The following is a 24,078-nucleotide window of genomic DNA, read 5'->3' as shown; positions in this document are numbered from 1 at the left end:
CAAGAAGCTTGCAGCTCCAAAACTATAATTAATTTAGAAATGTCTTACTCGACGAAAAAGAGCTCTATGCTTGAATGAGGGGAGAAAAACAGAGTTTCTGTGATTCTGTCATGGCACTATGTATACGTTGTAATGTGGTACTTATAACAAGTTCAGTTTAAAGTAAAATAAGATTTTGTTATCATGAAATTGAATTTACTAATTTTAATAAATTCGGTTTCATAATCAAGTGAAAAATGGGTGTATTTACTAATGCAACAAATAAAATGTTTTCTTAATTCATGGAAACGTTTTATTTAAACACACATATTCCAGGTGTTTTCTTTATCTATATTTTAGTTTCATTTAAGAATATTTTTCCCGTAGCACTTAATTATAACTGAGTTTATTTATTTGCAACTTTTTTTCTGTTATTGATTGTTATTTTTCATTTATTTCTTGTACTTGATTTGTGGATTTACTGGCCAAATAACTATGGGTTATGTCTGCTTTGTATTTAACATTTACCTTATTTTAACACATGACTTCATTATTACTTTATTATTATGGTTATTAAGACATGTAAACGGATGGGTTTTGATTGGGTGATAAGAATTTCTGGCAGTCTTTTTGGTCGTTACTCTTCCTAATCTTTAAATGATTTACGGCCCTTACGGCAGTAGTAGTTAAAACTGGTGGTTAAAGTAGCGCAGATCCATACAGCATAACTACGGAAATTACTTTTGCATTTTTACATTTAGTTTAGAATCTAAACTGAGGTAATTTGTTAGACCTTTCATAACATTTTTTAATAAAGGTGATTTTATTTTATTATTCACACAAGAAATAAAGTAATTTTAAAAATATAGCGCATAAAGGAAATTCTTCGATGTTAATAGATCAAAAGGAATTTAATAATAAATTAAATACTTTTAAGTATTTAATTAATAATTTATTTAGTTGATCTGACATACGTTAGATTCTTCGAGGATAAACAACAACAACGGAAAAACTTTACTTATTGTTTGGAAATTTGCTTGCGGCTGCTCAGTGCTAAAGATGCATGAAGTTCAACGCTGTAATAGTTCCGCGGTAGAGGCCAGGAACTTGCCTCTGTCTCTTGAGTGCCTGAGAAGACTATGTGTCCTCCCTGTGACTATATTTTCTCACACACACACACACATAAAAAAACACTGTAATTTTTCAAAAGTTTCTGCAATCCTTCAAGATTTGTTCCCTTGCCATTCCGTTCGGCATGGGAGCAGTACACGCGAACCGAAAATCCTCTGGAGAGACCGTGGTAGGGAAGAGAGGTGGGAGATCCTTGTATCGCTCCCTGGGGTGTTCTCTCCCAAAACTAGGGTTGAAGCTTAACAGTTAACTAGGTTCAGCAATACCTCAGCCACCTGTGGTATCATGGAGATGCTGACTTAGCTTCTGCCTGTACTTATCTCCTACTAACTTGTAACGTTGCCCCTTCCGTAAAAGAAACAGTAGCTGACATCCAGCGAATTATAAACTTACGACAGTTAAGAGTTTAATGACAAAGAAAGGATGCTGGTTTCCAGGAAGTTAAGCGTATGGCTTCTGGTTTCTAAAATTTGAGTTAAAATAATTATATCGTACGATCTATTTGCCTCTGTCCTCTTTACTTTTTTAGTATCAGAAGTTCTATAATTCTCGATTCCCACTTTTTTTCTGTATCGCTTTTCAAACTGTGGCCATTAAATGTAATCGGCATGTATTATGTCTAAAGAAATAACGCAGCGAATAGCGAATATAAAGAAAAAACATATGTAGCAAAAAATAATAGATTACCACCACATGTTATAGCCATGGGTATCAAAAATGTGCGGCAGCACTAACATTAAAAAGATGTATGGCGACATTTAACACCCCATCAGGAATTCCAAACGTATGCTGCTCTTAAATATTTTGTGATTCTTTTGTTGCGTTACATATAGCATAAGTTCGAATAAAGTGATGTTTAATAAATGAAGACAAAAGTTAATAATGAAAAGGTAAAAAAAAAAGGTGCATATGTCACCTTGTTAAAAAAAGTGAACACTGATATGATGAACTGAGAAAGTTAAAAAATATATGACAAGTATAAATATATACATACATCATATTGAAAAATCTATAAATATTCTGCTTTTAAAAATTTTTTGTCTTTTTTAAAAGCAGTATATTGCATATGGTTCAATTTTATATGGCTTAAGAACAAAAAATGCAACATTTAATTATAAAGATAAAAAGACGAATAAAGTAGTGTTAAATATGGGTCAAAAAGCAGATGGCTAATCTGCGAGCTTAACGAGAGCATAAAAAATATTTAATAAACCTTCTGGCAACGCATCAAAATCTGAATCCTCTTTCAGACTCTTTTTAAGCCATAAAAAGTAGTTAGTTTCTTAAAACGGTTCTGCCTTGTTCATTAAAAGTCTTGTTTCACATTATATTCGAGTCTGTTGCCATTCGCCATTTTGTTAAGATCTATCTTTCATATTTAACCTGTCTGTTATTGGTTAACAAACTAAGCTGTTTAAAATTAATATAGTTCTTTAGAATCGTATATGTTTTATTCATGATACTTATTTTATGATCGAATATGTTTTAATAAAAATACATTTTATTTATGATATATTTAATAAATAGTAGAAAATACTATCACTGAACGTACTAACATGCGGTACGTTTTTGTAAAATAAAACTGATAGCTTCATTAAAAATAGAATGAAGAGCCTCCTTACAACATAGGCCGACATGTATAAGCGGTTGAGTAATGTAATTTGATATCATTCCTATAAAAGCGTGAGACTGAAAACTTTATATAATCAAATAAATCTTTAAACTTTTCTGTCAGTAGTACGCACAAGAACATTTTTTTTTTCATATATGTTAACACCCACTTCCTTACCAATACATCTTTCTCATCCCGCGGACCAATAACTACCATCCCATACCTCTTCAACGTCCACTGTGTGCAAAGCCTGTGCTAATAAGTATCGTTATCTGAAGTCTTAGTGGCAGGAATACTTGCTACTGTAGGCAAGTGCAGTAAAAAAAAGAGAAAAGTTTCAAGTATCAGGTTTTTGACAATTTTGGATAAAGTCGAGAACAAACTGTTTTATCGTATCGGCCGAATGAGGTAAAAAGGTCTCTCAAAGGTCTCCAACCTCGATGCAGACCGTTAAGGATCCTGCATCGAAGTTGGAGAAACATTGAAACGAGCCATTAAATGACTAACGCTAAAAACATCTTGGCATATAGACATAAATCATCAAAATGTATTTTAAAGTGAAATTTTGTTCATGTAAGCAAAAACAATAATAAACATATTCCTTCAAAAATTTTCATTTTACAAAACTTTCCTTTTTACAAAATGGTGAATGAAAATATGTACTTACATTGCCTTCAAAATATGAAACGCCTTAAGAAAAACTCTGTTTTGGAACTTCAGCAGCCTTCTCTGAAAGCCACAGACGAAATGCGCGAAAACGTTTAGGAAATTTTACCCAAAACTATCAACTATCGCGCATCCGAGGCTCCCGCTGTTGCGCAATCTCAAATTCGTCTGATCAAGTTAAGCGAAATTAGAAGCGACCTCTTTCTAACTCACATTTTTCGAAAATCAAACTATTGACGAGGTAAACATTAGCACGATACGGACTGTTCTAACTTCTTACTACAAGCGCATAATAAAACCACAAACAGTTAACCTCAGTAAGAAATGTATTCCTTTTTTTTATTTCCAAAAGGTCTGCTGCATCCTACAGCAGCTATTCGTTCTTTGATAGCTATGAGTTTTCCGATCAAAAGTAGAATTTTCTCTCTTCCATATTAAAAGTGGATTGTATTCATTTCTGATTATTTTATTTTGATTTTTCCATTCGCTCACCCTTAATTTTCTTTATTCATATTTTTTATTAAAATTAAAAAAATTGTTTCTAATTATTGCAGCATGTTCAAAAACATCTCAATTCAATACCCAAATTTGTCGGAAGGCAAAGTATACAGGGATTTCGGAAAATCTTGACTTTATTTTTATTTTGTCGCTGAAAACGAATGACGTCCAATTGCTGAAAACAGCATTCCTCCGAATTAATATCCAGCCCATACTTTTTCATCCATCGAAGGGTTTCCGCAAATTAATTTTTCATTGGTCGTATAAAATTTACTCAATAACTGAAGTAATGTGTTATGGAATAGGAATTAGAAGATTTTATCTTATCTGTATGCACTGGCTTAAAAGATTCAACATGAGATTTAGAAGGAATTTTCTTATTCAGCGTTGGAATTTTGTAAATGATCCGCTCCCAACAAATACTTCCTCGGTAATACTGAATCCAAATGGAAGTATTTTTATTACATGCTTATTGCTTAAGCAAACTTGTTAAAGATGACAAAAAATATATTTTTTTCCTTTATTTCTTCTAAATCTCTTATAAGAAATATTCTTCCTCCTTTACGCATGCCTTCATATTCGGGAGATTTGTAGTTCGCAATCCTGCGAGAGCATTGCCCATTTTTCACGTTCCTGCATCCCTAAAACTTGACTCTAAATCCTACTTCAGATTCAATCGAATGAGAAACTGAAGCGGTAAATTTCATTTTACACATCCAGAACATAAAGAAATGGCTGCAACACAATATTGCGAATGCCAAAATAAGTCTGATTTACCAATTTTATGTCTGATCACGGATTTAAGATATAACTATTTGCCTGATTATTAAGATTTTGTCATTACTGAGTCGCATGCAAAAAATTTCAAAACATTTTTTTCACCGGATGACTCATACTGTATAATCAAAACACATATAATGAAAGCGCCATATAACGTAATTCCTTATGACTCACCAATATTTGTTCTCAACACAATTTTTAAAAAATTCATTCCTTAAAAGAAAAGTAACCGCTACAAGATTTTCCTGGAAATTGGCTTGAAATGCGCTAGATAGAGTTAGAAAGATCCACAGTCCATACGATTTAAATGTAACTGTAATGAAGATTCAGAATTGAATGCCATTCTGTATAAATCTGTAGCAGGTAAAGCACAGAGTTTGAAAAATGTAGATCAGACTTAATTATATCCTAAAGGTAGAACTGTGACAAGAGGAAAAGGAAACTCTGTATACCTGGTAATTTTTTTTTTTTTTTTTTTTTTTTTTTTTTTTTTTTTGTTAAACATGACTACTATAAAAACTGAGAACAAATCAAAATAGAGAAATCTCACATACAGCTGATGAAGAAGACATTTATATTGATGAACTAATCACAAATAATTTATTGTAACAAAACTGATAATATTAATTTTTACAAAAAAAAATCTGTAATTAAAAATATGCAATAACCAACGTTTCCTAAATAAACGTAGACTTTCACTTTATTACTTTTTTCATTTGTCAAATTGATTAACTCCTCCAGTCACATAAAAATTGTGACCTTAGCGACGATTATTTTTTGACTATTTTTTCTTATTCGTTTTAAATACCGTTAAAGGAAATCTACATCTGTATTTATGTATTCTACAGTATTTATATGAATGTGTATCATCAGTGGAATTTAAAAAAAAATGTCCATTATTTCATTCCATTTCTCCACTTTTTATTCTATGGAGTAAACAACCCAATTTATATACGTCAGAGAACAGATCTCTAGTTGAGAATCAACAGTTTGCTAATTTACTTTTCCCTCAGAAATCCCTTGCACTGAACAGCAATATTTATTAATTACTCAAATTTATTACAAATCACGACAATTAAAGTCTACAAGAAAAAACAATCTCTCGAACAGATGCCTGGATACAGATACACTTGCAAATACAGTTGCAGTTACAGTTATAACGTTAATTATAACTGCAACTGTATTGCAATTACCTGTACCTACGCAACTATTCTAAAGATATTCTTTTCAGTAGACTCACCAATCATCAAATTCTCGATGTTGAAACATTTGTCTATGAAAATAAATTTCTGCATATTATACAATGTATGACATTGGTGTGCGGAAAAAAAAAGTCACCCGGAAGAAAGGGAAACGGAAAGAAAGTGGCCAGAAAAAAAGGAAAGGAAAAATATCACCCGAAAATAAGGAACGAAAAAAAAAGGAACTCTAAAATCTTGCAATATAATATCGCAAATCCGAGGAGGGCGCGTATTTTTACTTCCTCCCTAGGAAACTCAACCCGCAACTAAATTTGGCGATTTATCAGGTCTTGGCGAAATCGTGACACCAAGCGCATGCGCAAAAGGAAATAACGCTGTCGGTTTATGTTTCAAATTTGTGATGGAGGCGAGTATGTCAAACGAAGTGGAAAAGGAATTTTATAAAATTTTATTTGATGGATATTCCTACGAAGTAGTGTCTTCCAAGTTCGGAGGAAACGAGAATTTCGACTTAATCAGATGTGATCTTAATAGTGAAAATAGATGGGAGAGTTGGAAAATACATTTTGAAGCTGTTTCCCACGTGCATTGGATTGTATCTTCCAAAACAAAACAATGCAAATCGGAAACAGCAAAGTTTATATTTAATTAAGGTTATGTGCGTCAACATGCAAGACTAAATAAGAAAGAGGCTAGTTTCAGAAATAAAGAATGTTAGCTGCTTTGCATATCAGAATTAAAAAAAAAATAATAAGTATACAAGGTATCCTGATGAGTATGTAAAAAAGAATCTGTGCATTTTGATTAAAGTTTCATTTCGGCATACACATCGATGTGATGTTGCTGAAGCGTGGAATTTCTTACGCCTAATTCATTCGGTGAAAGAAGTGTTCATCAACTACTTTCGTGCCGGTAAAATAACAATTAATATTTTTATTCTGCTGTACATCCACAGAATTCACTGTTAGTAAATACCGTCAAAATGGTGACGATAAAGGCAGTCTCATAAACATGTAGCTGAACATATATTATAAGTGACGATATGAATTTGCCCAGCTCTATCTCATTTTGAAACAATGACCAGGAGATAGATCGAAAGATCATCTACCCCGCTTCCGTTCCCATTAACTCTTGAGGGCTTATTGTTCCATGCTATATAACCAGGGCTCAATTTCTAAAATTAGAAGTGCCTCAGCCCTATAGAAGACTGTGAGGAAGGAAAGAAAAAATAAACAAATAATTAAAATAGCTAATAATTAAATAATAAATTTAAATTAATATTAATTAATTTGATTAAATTAACTAATTTAATTAATTAAATTAAGAAAAAATAAAGGACAAAGAGAAATTTAATAAATTATTAAATTAATTTTGAGTAGCTAAATAGGGAAAAAACAGTATCGGACCTCGTCTTATTTGAGGCATTGTCCAAAATTATAATTCCACTTAGATGCTAAAAAGCAGCTCAGCCAATCTCCGTCTGCGTTTAAGCCCTGATTACACATAAAATGTACTATTCCAAGGAATGACAAGTATCAGTCTTTTTTTGCAGCACACCAAAGAAAAAAAGATAAAACGATTAAAGCTTCACTAAGGAGAATAGTGAGAATTCTAGAAAGAGTATGAGGGTATGGAAAGAAATTTAACTGAAAAGTGTAGCTTTGATGATAAAGAGGGAAGAGTTCAAGACTACCTGATCGCGATACCCTGTGGATATGATTCTAGCCGTCAAGCAGAAATTTTTCCTGAATACAACGTGCAAATAAGTATAAGACTTCTCGGTACAAGTGCCAGCAGTGGTCGACAAATTCATTGCATATTCTGGAGAATAAGCCTTTGACATATAATTGGGGGCTTTTCTTTCCTCAAAAGTCTCAACCTCTGTGCAAGGCTTGAGTGCGATGGAAAGAAAGACTTGCATTCAGAAGTTAGAATCCGATTTAAGACATGTTTACTATTAAAACAAAATTTCTGCGTTAAAATTGTGGTTCACTTGCATAAAAAAAGTGCCTGAGCCCTTTCATTTAGAATTCCGGCTGAAATTATAATTTATCTCGAAAACTGAGAAGTAGCGGAAGTTAAATATCATGTTCTTCGCACTTAAACTGTAAAATTCAGTTCAAGAGCAATATCTCAAAATAATTTTATTAGGTATATCTCCCGCTTTTAAGGCATGCTTTCGTGGTGTGGTGGTCTGCACGCTCAGTGCGTATTTGAGAGGTCCATGGTTCGATTCCCGGGAAAGGAAGTTGCTCATTTTTCATCTCTCCGGCCTCAAAAAAAAATCCTAATGTGTCTACAATTTTAAATTGAGCTTATCTTTAGAATTTCCGATACACAGTCTTACGCCCTGATATTTGGCCATCCTTAAATTATTTGGCCGTCCGAGCTATCTGAACTGAAGAAAATAGGGATCACAAAACAACTATTTGAAATTATTAAAGATTATGTAAAAAATAGGAAAATTGTTTTCAAAAATAAAAATGATTCTGTTCATCTTGTTTATGACATTGAAAGAGAATGTCCTCAAGGCTCCTGCAGCGCACCCCTGTTTTGGAGCTTCATTGTCAATAAAATGTTTATTAACATGCCTGGTATTTAATTATTTTGCTTTGCGGATGATATTTTGGCTATTGTCTATGATGAGTCTTTAGAGAAACTCGAAAAAAAAAAACTTTTAAGAGTTTAGAGGAAAATTTTATGAACTGGCGAAGAGAAAAAAATACAGAGTTTAACAATGAAAAAATAAATGCCATTTTCTTTCCTGGGGGTTAAGGCTACTAGAAAACCAAAGTTGAAATTTAATGGTATAAAGATTAATTTTAAAAGTCACTTTAAATATCTTGGAGTGATTATTGATGAAAAGCTAACTTTTATTGAACATTTTAAGATGATGCACAGAGATTTTTTAAAAAAAAATTTTAAATATTATAGAAGTACCTTTGATTCACAAATTTTAAAGCTAAAAAACACTACCCTTAGAGATATTTATTTAAATGTAATTAGGCCAACAATTTTATATGGTATTGGAATGTGGGGTTGCCGGGCAGGGGAATTGATTGTACTGAGAACTAAATTCGATTCACTGCAAAGGAGCTGGCTGCTTGCAATCACGAGAGCTTCCAGTACTGTTTCTACAGAAGTCATTTGCTTACTTGCTGGCATTCCGCCACTCTCAATTTCTTATAAATTTTATTATGAAAACTGTTTACTCAGCTATGGTTTTAAAAGATTTTAACATGTGAAAATGGTGATGTTTTGAATGGTAACGCCTTGACAGGAAAAGATTTTTATTAATATACATCAAAATATTTTAAGGGTATACCGTACGATAAAGATTATATGAATACTAGCATGACTGATATATACACTGATGGCTCCGGATACGAAGGTGGAACTGGTTGTGCTTTTGTTATTTTTTATTACGGAGTCAAAATCTATAATAGAAAAATACGATTAGAAGTAAATAAATCAGTGTATCAAGCTGAAGCGGTTGCAATTAGAGAGGCACTGCGGTGGAGTTATATAAAAATTTAAAACAGTACTTTACAATATATATTTAATCTGATGCTCTCTCTCTATTAATGATTCCAGAAGAATTACCTTGAGAAAAATGAAAGCAAGTATAATTGAGGAATGGGCTTGGGAATTGAATGGTTCAAATAAAAATAAGGGTTACTATAGGATTTTGACCATAAAAAGAAAAATGGATGTATTTAATAATACAGATGCTATTCCAGTTATCACGGATCATTGTAGATTCTCGGCCTATTTAAAACGTTTTAATCTCCAGGGCGATGATCAATGCTTGGCTTGTGGGAAGTACGGAAATGTAGCTCATTATATGGAAGAATGTAAACTGACCGAGAGTGTGAGGACGAGATTTGGAAAAATAAATGAACAGAATGTAATTGAAAAAGAAAATTCTTGAATAGCTATGCAACAGAAATTATGAGGATTGTGAATGAAAACAAGGCTCTCCTAGGAATAGGACATTAAATATTTTAGTTTTTTTTGTTTTTTGTTTGTTTTTGTTTTTGTTTACGAGTTTATGTGTTGGGTGAGTGAGTTATGTGTCGTCTTATTAATTTTTGTTTTCTAACCGATTATTTTTTTTTGTTTGTTTGTCACCGTAGGGTGTGCTGCGTTAACCATGAGGCATTTTATTATCGGCCAGGAGGGTTGCAGCATACTAGTAAACTAAACTAAACTAAACACAATCTTACGCGCTGGAGATAAAAAAATGTCTTTTCTGTACAACGTTGTCATTGCTCGTTTTGAAATCCTTGAGTTTTTAATCAAAAATGTCGTTAAAGTTTTACAAAATATGAAATCGATAATAAGACAAATTCGAAATTTCAAATTTGGGCTTCCAGATGCCCATATTCTCAGTAGGATTACGCCATTCAAAATTGGATGTCTCTACATACCGTTGTTTTATCACAATGCGAGAATCATATATACATTTATATAGATTCTTTATTATTTAATCTCTTCAAATATAAGAATGTTTCCGATAATATTTGGTGGCAACAGTTTGAAAAGTGAAACGGACATTCACAGTGATTCCACGCAAAATCCCGAAACGAAAACAATAGTCCCTCAGGGACAAAGCCTCTTTGGACTAATAATTTTAAAATAAACTCTAAATTTTAAATAACTGTGATTTTCTTGTTTTCGTATTCAGACTTAAATTAAACAATTCTTTCCTGTGAAAATACGTTACTTTTAATGAAAATCAGATGAGAAGAAAATTATGCGGCAATTAATTAGCTAAAAAATTGAGTATGTTCTTATCATAAACCGTGACTTTATATTGCATCTATAACTAATTCTTATGAACTCGTTTTCTATTGTTCGACAATCAATGTTTCACTAAACCGCAGTTTAAGGCTATAAGAGTATGAGAGGAGAGTAAAGTTACTCTCAAATCAAATGAGAAAAAGTAGTAGGCTATAACATGCGAGGAGAGCAATTACCTGACAATGACACCCGCTGGACACGTCGCATTCGCCCGCTGGACCCCGTCTATTTTTAACATAAGGGAGAAGCGGGCAGCTGGCACATCTTCTTGCTTCTCCTCGCACATATTTCCCGTAATCTGAAGCTACGGTTGTTGAGAAAAATGCACTGCCAGAAAATTGTAGTGTGGTGTGTTATAAATAATGGGTCTTAATGTCTTTCAAAATACAGTAAATACTGCTGTATAGCAATGCAGTTAATCTAATTTTACTCAAATTGTTACTCACCTCCACCTTCAGGTCTTTCTTACAAAAGTTCTTCCTCTGCAAAACATGCATACGAATCACTGCGAAATGCTGTTCGAAAATCAAAATTTGTTACTTCTGGGAAAACAATATATCTGTCTAGCCGTACAAACAGAGGTTATATGCAGACATAATATTGTTTACCAGACAATATTTGTCTGGTAAATAATATTGCTCGGTATTAGTCTATAACTAAGACAAATATTTGTATTAGACTGAAAATGCTTGCGTTGCCATCTTAAGCTAACTGTCAATAGTGTGGTTTATTTGGAATGGCAAAGCAGGCAAGGGCTATCTGCCTAAGGGAAGGAACGCCTTCGTGGAGAACTTTCTAAGGGAAACTGGCTCGTATGACATTACACATAAAGAAAATCACGAAAACACCCATGCAGCCACCTCGTTCGCCTGGAATCGAACCCAGGTCGGAACTACCAATGTTCAAGGATTTTACCGCTCGGCCAGCTATGAATGAGTCCGATTTAAATGTCAATTAAATTCCGTGCACGGGGTTTCGTGATGGAAGTGAAATATCAAAATTCGTGAAGATAAGGACACTGAAAAAATTCAAATTAAGTTTAATTCCTTGTTCGAGTGCTTAACATAAAATTGTATTGGAGAAAAGTCTATTTAACTGTGCCTTTGTTTGGGGATCAAGTGTAAATCTTGAGAAATTCATAATGCATTTTGGAAGGAATCCTAAACACCTGTCGCATAAAAAAGTGTTAAACTTTCAATTGCAGCTTACCATTTTGGGCGGGTATTTCTGTGGAATCTTCTACTTCGGCCTTAAATAACGTCAGACAATGGCCAACAGCTAATAATTCCTTGTGGCTCCATCGTTGTCGCTCAGACTCACCTATACGACGACGATTAGACACAAACCTCTACGGATCCAATTAAACCTTTATACAGCTATTCTTGCTCATAAAAATCTACATAATTTCCTAGAAGGAACGAGCTGAGTGGATTATCAAGAAGGGATAGTAAAGATGCAAATTAAAAACAACTTGTGAGTTAAATAAACTAAATTGCCACAGATACTATCAACTAAAGACAGAGTATGCCAATTATTACGCAAGCAAATTTATATAAGACTTAATTTGCTTGCGACTGTCAAATTTATATTAGACAGACGCAAACAAATTTATATTAAGATGTTTCAAGGAATTTTTACTTCCTTACAGAGTGTTCCTAGTGTTTCTATGGAAAAGTCCAAAACTTTGAAGTGTTTCTTTCGACTAAATATGTTTTATTAGCCTGTCGTCGGACCTGTGCGCATTCAATCTATTACGAACTCTTACGCAAGCAACTATATATTTTGAATGTCAATGAAGAAAAAAATTCGAAATATATGCTTATTAAAGCACTTTTTCGAGAAAAAATAAAATAAAAAATATTAAAAATTACCTCTCAGGGCAGAAATTCTCCAAAGTTAGGTAAAGGTAATAAGGTAAAGTTATCTTAATATGGCAATCCACATGACTGTGATTTGCCTAATGGAAGGAGTCACTAAGGCAGATTGGCTCGTATTCGCATTCACACATAATGGAAAATCACAGAACCCAACTATTATACAGCCCTTTTGTCTGAGATTTAATTTAATCAATGTTCATGTTCGGCGGTCTTACCCACTCGAAGGCTGACTGGGCTTGAAAAAGAACAAGAGCTTCGAAAATGTAAATTTTAGATCAAATATTTCTCCGGGTGATTTTATTGAGAATCATTGATACGCTTTTAAGAGCAATAGTACATTGTAGAACATCAACTGCACATAACGAAACGAGAATTTAGATAATTTGATGTCCGAGAAAAACTTTTCTTTAATTCAGAAATCTTATGAAATAGGGTTTAGAAAAATTACATAGCTTTCATAAAGATCATTAAAACAAATGATGGATTAAAGTTAAAACCAGGACATACAATTATTTTAAATTAATGACTTTTTAAAGGGAAAATAGGCTTTAAATTGCCGCGTAAATTTTTGGTTTTAAAAATATTGCAAACGAATTCAGAACTTTCCGAGAAAAAGCAATTAAAGGAAGAGGACTTTGAGGTTCCTCTTTTATATTTTAATTATAGAGAAATATTTAGATAATTCTGGGAATGCTTTATCCTTTCAATATTACTAAATGAAGACTCATTATTTGAGTTTGCTAAGACAACAATGATTTGTTCATTCAATAAAATAGGATCTAAATTTAATCCTTAATTACTGCACTCATAAAATAATATTCTATGCAGTATACGAATTTCATAACATTGAAATGGATATTAATAGAAACAGTAATTTAACACAAATTTGGTATAATCTTTAGTTTTCCTTTAGGATTATGAATAATGTTTGGAGCTCCATTTTGAAGAAAGTATTCTAATTATCTAGAAGAATTCAGTTGTTTACAAAAATCCACGTAATGAAAACAATATCTATAAACAGTTTTCTCTATTTCGCTTGCAAACTTCAAGAATTATTTTCTGCAATCCTTTTGTTAAATGTAGCTCATCCTAGCAGAAGGCTGCGTTTGGACTTACAAATAATAACGCGATGTATTTTTATACATTTATTTAGACTGTATTTTTTTCCCGTTTTTTAAAGCGTTTGTTAGTTACTTTACGTCATATTTTTAATGATATTTTTGTTTCCACTTCAAAGAGGTCATTAGTGAAATTTTGCATGCGCACGTATTTGAAATATCAATGCTATATTTCAGAACGAGGTTTCCGAAATTCGGATATCGACTGCTTTTATATTATTATTATTATCATTATTTTATACTAAAACGTTGATTTTTGTATTTATTATTTTTTTAATCATGCAGAAAATTCTGTGTCTGCATCATCGATTCATTCGACATATAATTGTCTCTGATATAGCATTTCCGAATTTTCGTAGCTTTGTCAGACATCTTTAAGTTAATACACCATTTTTTGGAAATATTTCCAATATCGATCGATGGGATACTACCAGAGAATTCGGCGATAGAGTCTTAAATTAACACTGGCAATAGAACATTCGGATACGATGAATATGATCTTAACATTATCGCAACACATAGGCAGAAAAAATTGACGTCACGTACTTTGTTGCTAATTTCAACAAAAATGTTTTTGTTGCTATTTTTTTTTCTTCCTCTTAGCCCAAAGTGGCGCTAGCTCAGAAGAGCTATTATTCTGGAAACGGTATTTTTCGTCAAATCACTGAAAATGTTTGAACATTTTTCCAATTGTAGTCACCAAATATTATCGCCCTATATTATATTATATAGTATTTAAAAATTAGATAAGGAAGAATCTACATAAATATATGTATCTCTCTCGCGTTGTGAGAAAAACAACGGCACCTAGAAGCATCACATTTTGAATTTTGAATAACGTAGTGCTCCGGCCGAATATAAACACCTGGAAACCAAATTTGGAGTTTCAATTTTTTTATATTATCTATTTCATATTCTGTAAAACTTTAACTAATTTCTGATTAAAAAACTCAACGATTTCAAAGCGAGCAGTAGCAATAAAACGGACTGTACGGAATAAAATATTTTTATCTCCAGCGCGCGAGACTTTCCATTGGAAATTCGAAAGATATGCTGTTCTTAAATATTTTAAGCCCAAATGATCTCAAAACGTGTATTTGCATATAAATGACAAAAAATAAATAAAAAGCCCCTTTAAGCGCAATATAAAATCTGAGATCCTTCAAATTTTATTTCATTTTATTTATTTTTTGGGGGATCCAAATGTTTTTTGGTTCTGAAGAAGAAGGAGATATACCAGTCTTCGTCGAAGTAGATAATATTATGCAAATTTCATGACATTTAAGCCAATCCAGGGAGTTTCATCCTTTGCTTTGCTAAAATGTGCATTTTATGCTTAGTTCTTGCACATAACGTTTTTTATCGTTTAATATTCAAACTATAATTCCCTACCTTTCGAATTTCATGTGCGTTCAAATCTGAAACATCTGGTATTAATTAACGAGATATCTTATTATTATGCATTGACTTCTATTTTCATCAGCACAGAGCAAAAAGCAAACTGTTTAAACTATTAACAAGTCCAGGTTTTTTTTTTAACTGATTCAGAGAGCAACAAAGTTTATGTTGATTGTCCATCCTTTTAGCTTCCCTGATGGCTGAATTTTACACATCGGCTTGAGCTTAGGCTAGACGCTTTTGCCGCTTAGTGCCAAACCAAGATTTAATAAGTTATGTGAATTTTGTATTTCGCATTCAATTCAATTTAAACGTATGTTCTGAATTCCTCGGAGGGTGGAGTTCTATTGCTTTTAATCTTTTGAGATTGTGTAACAATCAGTTGACTTGTTAATAACGAGCTGTAGTTTGAACTTTTGATAATTGCTATCCGGCGCGTTATTTTTACTTTAAAAAGCTTTTATTTTTAACATTTAATTAAAGGTACCGTTATTTTGAAGGAGGTCGTCTGCTCGTTTTTAGAGTTAACTTAAGGTGTTTGATAATTTACTACAAGTATAATGTTATAAGGGATAATAAATTAAAGACAGCAATATATTTAAGAATATATTTAACCCTTTAACTGTCAAGTTATTTTGATGATTTGGATACACAAATTGTCAAATTATTTTACTGGGAAAACCAAATGTAGCCGAAATAAACATCTCCCGATATATAATCGGGTATGACAATACGATGCACTCAAAAAAAATTACCCCGAGAAATACTCGGGCGTGACATTTTCGAACACCAGTGCTGTGCCCGAGATAATCTCGGGCATGACAGTTAAAAGGTTAATGTAGTTAACAATCATTATAATTATATAAAATTAATTACTTTTCTTTTAATCATCTATATTTTTAATTCATTATTCATTAAATCTAAATATATACAGATTTCTCAGTATTTATGAATTATATCCTTTTTTTTTGTGTTATGTCTACATTTATTCTGATTTGCTTGTCATTAGTTATCAAATGAAACGAAATTTTTACGTGATATGCCTTTGAAAAGGAATACGCTAGAACAATCGTTACAGTGAAAGGTATTTTCCATAAAATATGGCACACATCATTATGATACTAAGAAATGTTAATAATGAGTAGCTGAGACTTTCTTCAAATATTAAAATCGACATCTAGAATCATCTAGAGAGTCGAATATTTAATAACCGCTGACCGCGGATATAAAGGAAATCTTGCGACAACACTTCTTTCATCTACAGTATTAAAATACAGTACACAGGTTTAGACCCGTGTATATCCAAAACGTTAGAAAAAGCAGCATCTTTTTGTGTAAAAAGAGAAAACTGTTCATAAATGAAGAACAGTATGGAAAGTTATTTGCTTCTAATATTTAACATGAGACTGCAACCAAAGACAACGGACCAACGTGTTCGAAACATACCAATAACATGCTTTAAAATAAAGGTAAAAGCTTGGCCACAAATCTATCTCAGACAATATAAACATCGTGTGAGTTCGTACACACAGAAAGTTACATATATGTATAACCGGGTATTTATCAACACAGCTGGGGGGTGACGAAAGTATAGAGTTATCACAACCTTATCTCGGGGTGATTACGGTGGCGTTACTAAGTCAAAATATTTCATTTCACCTTCAGGACGTGTATGAGGCCTTACATTTTGTTCAGTGAAGAACCATCAGCTGTAGTTCGCACCTCACATTTTTTCAAAGAATTGAGGTTTAATAAGTATGCAGACCAATTGATTCGACGGATATCGGATACAGAAGATTTTCCTTGACTCCGTTTTGGTAAAGAATGGTATTATCATATACTAACTGAATCATCTCGCCATTCGCCCCACGAAAAATCACGGCATGGAGTTCAATAACCTTTTTTAATAGGAATGTCTGTCGCGGTATATTTCTCAAGCATCTGTAACTCAATACGTAAATGAATCATGAAGCGGATCCACATCAAGAGTGTTCCATATTAAATATATAACAATATTTATTTAACACTTGTGCAATATGTCAGCATCACTGTGTAAATAATATTCAAGAACAATTAGTGTATTTAGCACAATATACATTATAACTTTCTTCAAGGGATAATTTCATGGTAGTGTAACATGACATCACTGTGTAACAAGGTAAATACCCGTCAAGAACAAATATGTATTTAACAGGTTGAGCATAATCAATAAAAATTCAGTAATTTCACATATCGATAGATTTGCGCTGTGGAGTAAGTGATAACCCATCTTAAAAATTTAACTAGTCCAGTGTTTAAACATTAATTAAAATTAAAACAAAACAAATGTGTAAGGAAAAAACATCTAACGTTTATTTTGGTGACTAAATAGGTAAAAAGATACATTTTGGGAAAGTGGTGGCTGGTCAACTATGTTACAGAATTATCTGAAGAAACAACTATAAAAAAACATACCTTAATTAACAAGTGGGAGCCCCACAACCTTACTGGAGAAAAGTTAAGTTATCTCTTCGAATACGGAGCTCTTGAAATACATGTTGTTTTGTTTTTGCAAAGGATCACAGACTTCAACATACTTGTGCAAACTGGCATTCAGCAAATCTGTCGAAATAAAAGAAAGCGGTACGCAAAATGAAATCAACTAAGGAAAGTCATCAAAAGACGAGGTCAAGTCTCCAATTTTCCGCCCTGGACAGCAATTCCATCAGGACGGTTCCGAACTTCTAACTTTCCGTAGGCCATTTTCTGTGTGGATAACGTCTCAAGACTTCCTGTTCAGCAAAGCAGTCGCAAATTTCGCTGTCCGTCCGCCTCACTGAAGCTCTCTCAGGTCAGCCATGAAGATGGTAGTATATTTTCGAAATTCAGACCGCCTCTGCAACTCTCCAACCTGCACGTTCTCCCTCGCGCCATCTCTCTTCTCCCCCAGAATCAGAGTAGTCGTTCTCACACTAGGCATTAACCACCACGGGTTTTAACCTATAATTATAGCGGCCAACGCCATTCACTTTTATTTTTCTTAGCTCAGTGGCGCGTGAGCGCCGTACACGAAGGCGAAAAATGATCAAGGTGACAAAGTCATTAGGGAAGGCGTACATAGGTATAAATACAAGTAATTCTTTTGATCTTATAAACAGAAGATTAATTAAAGTTGCGCAGAAAGAGTAGGTGCTTCGGAGCGTTGTGAAAATGCGTGTAGCCTGTTCGGATATTCTTCACTGACTGGAATGAGCAGAGATACGTAAGAGTAGCTAGTTGAAGTCATGTGACTGGGAGTCACGTTCTCATTGGATGTGCTGATAAAAGCATTAATTCAGAGTTTTACAATTAAATGAGAGTTATGGCATAACTTTTAGCAATTTTGCAGAAAACACAGTCTTTCTCTTGGCATAATAAAATTTAAATGAAGCAATAAAATAAAATAATTCTTGAGTAATAACTGAAAATGTAAAGTCCTGGCAGGGTGAGCGTGTCAATCACGTGAGCCAGTAGGAAGGCGCTATGTAAGGTGAAGACGACATTCGATCATTAAATAAGTAATTAAAAACATAACTAAAGTAAAACGCAGCAACCGCTCTTGTCCATTGGCGGGAACTTGAATAATTGGCGAAGAACGGTGATGATGGGATCGCCAAGTGCGGCAGCCCAAAAAGAATGAAGCGGTGGTTTCTTCAGGGGAAAGTCTTTTCCGACTACCAGATGTTGGCTGCTCTGTTTTGAAAATGCAGCCTCATGCAGGCCACTGCGAGAGGTCAAATACCCCTTCACTGAAAAGATGACGTGAAACACTAGCCTTGCTTCAGGGTCCCGGTTTGACGCATGGAAAAGCCTAATCATGGCCTAACCGCCAAAATTTTCACCCCCGGTAAATAATCCCCAGAAGAACATTTCCCTGCTGGAGATCCCTGAGCAAAGAGGTGCAGAATATGCTAATCCACAAATACGGTGCATTACTTGGTAAAGGAATTCGAGGCGCAGAAGGCTCAAGTTAAGGAAATTGAGAACCAGAATGCCAAGTGGACAATTTTTGGTCGGAAAAACTTACTGAAGTAGTAAAACAGAGTTTTCATCACAATTAATCACGTTTATTACTTAAAAATTAAAACTATTATTTGACAATTTAAGTTTAATTTAATACACATATAATAAAATTGTTTCTTCAGAAGAAATAAAGATGAGTAATCATTTTCACGATTCAGTTTCTTCTACAATTAATTGACCTTACCACCAGCCAGAAAATAGGAATTTTTTCACCACAATTACAGAAATTTCGCACTGTAAATTAGCTATTATTGACAATTAAGTTCAATTGAATACACATATAATAAAATTTTTTCTTCAGAAGAAATAAAGAATAGTAATTATTTTCAATATTGAGTTTTTTCTACCAATAATTGATATTATCACTACTCAGTAAATAGTAATTCAAGAAAACGTTAATAGAAAGAGTGGGTAAAAGTTAAGCAAATTTAAAATTATTATTTCAAGCTGGTATAATTAATCCCTTTTCAGGTAAAGTGAGGCGATCTTGAAACCCGATTGCAGCCTCAATGAAATCATATTGAAGAATAGGACATTCTCCATTATTATACAATTTCAATGCATATGACACTCCTATAAGTGTAGCTTGAAAACTTCTCGAAATAACGCTACTCAGCTCATTATTCTTAAATAATAAAATTAATTAAAAATTAATCGTTAAATAGTTTTCTTCTTCTACACGCTTAGAGAAAGAGATACTTCATGATGTGCATCTAGCACTTATTTTATTTCTTTGAAACGCTGTCCATGTCTTGAATATATGTTGCTTAATTAGAAACTCTGCTGCAAATTGTTTTCAAAATTTCAATTTCCAAATTTAAATGTCAATTTACAATTTCGAAATTTTTTGTCATCCTATTATGGGTAATACCAATTAGCTAATGTCTCCGAGACATTAAGTAATAGTTATAGTTTTTTATGTTCATAATTTCCGACAACCGCTGTTCATTCTTCATATTGATTTACTTTTCATCTGGTTTCGACTTCTCGATTGAGCTTGTGTTTAACAAGACTAGGAAATTTTTTCAGCGGATGTCAAAAAATTTATTAAATTTATAAGTTTCCACAATTACAAAATTCATCGAATTTCATGTATAAATTTACGACTAGTAATTATGATAATATTAAAACATTATTTTAATAAATAAAGTGGTAACATCTTTTATGAACGAAACATATACTGTGTTATATTCTGTAGAGACATTAAGTATTTTTTTGGAAGCAGGCAAGATGAAAAATGAGCAATCGCGTTCGCCGGGAATCGAACCATGGACCTCTGGAATACCGCCCAGCGTGCAGTACCACTATACCACGAAGGCACGCTAAGAAAGGCGGGAGAAATACCTTATAGTTCTTAGCATTTTATTTAATAATGCATTTATGGTTTCGGTTTTTCTTTTGACTTGACTTAAAATGGCTTGAGGGAATTTGAATGAACATTTAAAATTTTGACGCTCTGTAGTAAATGCCGCCTTTCTATAGAGTAAATATTTAGGAGCTTCTTCTGATACTTATTTCAATGGAATTATGAAAACCACTATGTATATTAAATATTCAAGTTTTTGTAAACATTTTAGACTATGTTACGTAATGCATCATCTTTAATGTATTTTAGGTTCGAATCTCGTGAACGGGCTGGCTGTATGGGCGTTTTCGTGGTTTTCTCCATGTGTAACGTGTATGCGAGCCAGTTTTCCTTAGAAAATCCTCCACGAATGCATCCCTCCCCTTAGGCAGATAGCCCTCGAGGCTTTGCCATAATTGCACAAACAAAAAAACAAACTTTAATGAATTTTAATATCTTGCTCGTAATTACCAAATGGGTCCTCTGTTATTATTTATTTGAGTGAATAACTGGGTATTTTAATCCTTCACACGTCACTGTAGTAACTATTGGTTATTCAGCAATAATTTGCTTCTCAGTTCACTAGGTTCCTTAACGTTATATCTAGACAAAGTATCAAGGAACATTAAGATATAATTAAGTACAAAGAGAGCAAATATTATGAAACCACTTATGTACTGAAAACATCGTATATATAATATGTAAGGGCAGGTGAAATATATTAGAGCATCCAAAGTTTCCTATAATTAACTGTTTAGTTATGTAAAGACAATGTATAGCCTATAAATACTATTAAAATATATCTTAAAACTAAATTGTTTAAATGTCAGTGCTTTGATCTTCAACGAAAACTTTTTGCGCTGTCTTGATTTCTGTAACATCAAATGTCGCCAGGATAACTCATATTCTAATTTGCAATTTCAGTCACACGTAAATCAAATAACTCAGCATCTCTAAAGGAACTCATTTCTGAAAAGTTTCTGAACTCAATTTCTATACATGAAACGGAATACGAATAGTTTGAACTAAATACTAGGACTAGAACTCTTGTTTACTTTGCTTTAATGATATTACAACATATATTTCTGAGAAGGCGATCTTTAGAAATCATAGTTATGTACAGAACAAGGCTCAGGTTCCATATATAAAAGGGAAAATGATATGTTTCGATGAAATGCTAGATAAATAAATCTTTTTTTTTTACTTTGAATTAATAAATTCATGTCTTGTTTCTTTAAAAAACATTCAGGTTCAGAAAATTCACTTTGAAATTTAGAAACAGTTTTCTCCTTTAATATTCTTCAAGGAAAAGTTTCGAAAAAAAAAAAACTAGTTTTAAAAACTTCAATTTTTCGCTATCTTAATCGTTCAAAAAGAGGAAACGCCAAATTTTCATCTCATTTAAATCTAGGAGATAAATGAAACTGATATAGCATGGCAATGCAAACTATGTCATTTCTCTTAAATGGTTTTACAAAAGTGATATACATTTCTGGAATCGCATGTAGCCATGTGTACTAAGCAAAAATTAAAAAAAAAAATATCGTTTGATGTTCAAATTCGTAGGCGTTCTAAGGTACTTTTATTAGCGTTAAAATCTCATTCGTGTTCGATGAAACAGATTTTGCGTTTTTGTGTTCGCTCATGAAAAGATGCACGACTTTATGTGACATATTTCAGCAGCTGAGAAACATTCTTTAGTAGCTTACATTTCAAAATTATTTTCTGTTCTTTAAAAAAAAGAAATTGATACTAATGTGCTGTTCCAACTTGTGATGAAAATACAGATTTCTGAATTAGGAATGTCTCTGCTCTTGCTCTATATTTTCCTTTTTTCTTCGGTTTTACCTTCGAAGAAACATGACAAATTAGCAATTCTCAGAAATCCTGTACTTTGACGTGATTCAAGAATTTTAATTTGCCTTTTGAATTAAATGTATTCCTCAACAGCCAATACGATTTAACATTGACATGCACAACTTCTTAGTAATTCATATCTCTATTTATGGATGTTTAACCATCTTTCAGCAAGTTCTCCTCGGCCATGAGAATTGTGCTCTAACTTATTTTAACATAAGATCTTGGAGTAATCTCGCACGAGACTTCAAATATCCAGTTTTCATAGTTCTGCTATTCACTGAACTTAAAATCTTCAATTTGTCTTTCGAGCTGAATCAGTCTGTTGCTGTTTTATTCTGGGAATGATTAAAAATCAATAAATTCAATTTTTACTAATTTGATGATTATTTTATTTATAATGATATACCTAATTTATACAGTTTGAAACGTATTTAATTAAAGGTATCTCTAACAGGTCGTCTTTTACGAAAATCGCTGTAATAAATCAAATTAGCCGCACAATTGGCTACTGATGCTGACTACCATACTGAAAGGCCAGGGATCAAATCCCGGAGAAGGCAAGGATGTTCGTAAATGTATAGTGTATGTGCGGTATACAGGCACTCAAAATTTATGCGAGCTGAAAGTTCACTCGAGAGGTTGGTGATAAGGGAACAGGTGCAGTAGCCATCAAACCTGTCCCCTAGGATGCTGCCCTTTATAAGTGGGGGTGGAATGATCAAAATCTGCTTATCTTCTGTATTGTGGTCAAGTCTCCTGCAAACGACAATAGCAACTTGAACTGCTTGCCCGATAAAAGTCGTAGGCCTTTTTCTGGCTAGGTGAGACAAGTGAGATTTAAATAAAAGTATTTTTGCTTCCTTTATATTACCTACATTAATAATTTTTTTTTCTAATGCTATTTCTAATTGAGACAGAATAAATTATCTAATTGATATAAATTTAGAATACACCAAGCTGATATCTTTTAAAATGTTTGTAACGTTAGTTTAATTGATGAAAATGCCTTTGCCGCCATAGCATATTACGCACCACTCTAACATTTAGTGCACAGTAAAATAAGAAGATTTTCTTTTTTAATATCGAAGGAAATAATTTCATGCAGTTCATTATTTCCTGTTTTTATTTTCCGTATCTTTGTTACAAAGAAAGTATTGCGACCTGAGTGGAATATTGCTGTACTGCGCTGAAAGCGATCCAAAGAATATACACTGTAAAAAATTTAACTCGCTGGAATTACACTGAAACAGTCTGAATCATTGCACGTCTGAAATGTTACCATATATTTTTTCGAAGATGCCTTAAAATATATTATAAGTTTCGCGAGCTCTTATGATATGAAGTAAAAAAAGCGCTAGTTCGGTAATCTGTCCCTTAAAAAATTGCACTGTGTTGCATCAAATGACCTTACCACCTCGGGCGCAGACAGTTGTCGCATTACAATTTTTGCTGAAATGGCGGAAATCTTCACAGTTGCAACAGCGCCATATTCTGTGGTATTGCTAATGATACAGGAACAAAAGCCTATGAAGACCCTTCTTCCCAGGTATGATATGATATGAGGGATGCAGCCCGACCCAGACTTTATGTCGCCCTATGGATGTTTTGCGAGATGCGACAGAGCAAGCTGGAAACAACACCTCCAATAAACAGACATAAAAATCATAGCTAAAAAACAAAATTTAAATTAAAACCCCTACTGCAAGCTTATCATGATTGATCTTCTCCATCATTTTCTGGCAAATCAGTATCACGAGCATTAACATCG

The 24,078-nt window shown here is 33.1% G+C and overlaps 1 long non-coding RNA gene across 2 annotated transcripts in view; it reads right to left on the bottom strand.

Annotated features, from left to right (window-relative positions):
- The window catches only part of LOC146998354 (uncharacterized), a 168,982-nt gene that overhangs the window by 15,917 nt on the left and 128,987 nt on the right, over positions 1 to 24,078 (bottom strand). Inside the window, exon 1 of one of the 2 annotated variants that reach the window (XR_015039290.1) lies at positions 3,390 to 3,474. The exons of the other annotated variant lie outside the window; for it this stretch is intronic. This is a non-coding gene — a long non-coding RNA (uncharacterized LOC146998354). Of the gene's footprint in view, positions 1 to 3,389; positions 3,475 to 24,078 lie in introns of those variants that run through there. 2 annotated transcript variants of the gene reach the window in all.

This window comes from Stegodyphus dumicola, chromosome 2 (genome assembly GCF_044657685.1).
Source record: "Stegodyphus dumicola isolate Sdum_Otavi_A_Nest chromosome 2, ASM4465768v1".
NCBI lineage: Eukaryota > Metazoa > Arthropoda > Arachnida > Araneae > Eresidae > Stegodyphus > Stegodyphus dumicola.
Note: the sequence above shows the minus strand (reverse complement) of the source record. Positions and strands in the feature narration are given on the sequence as shown.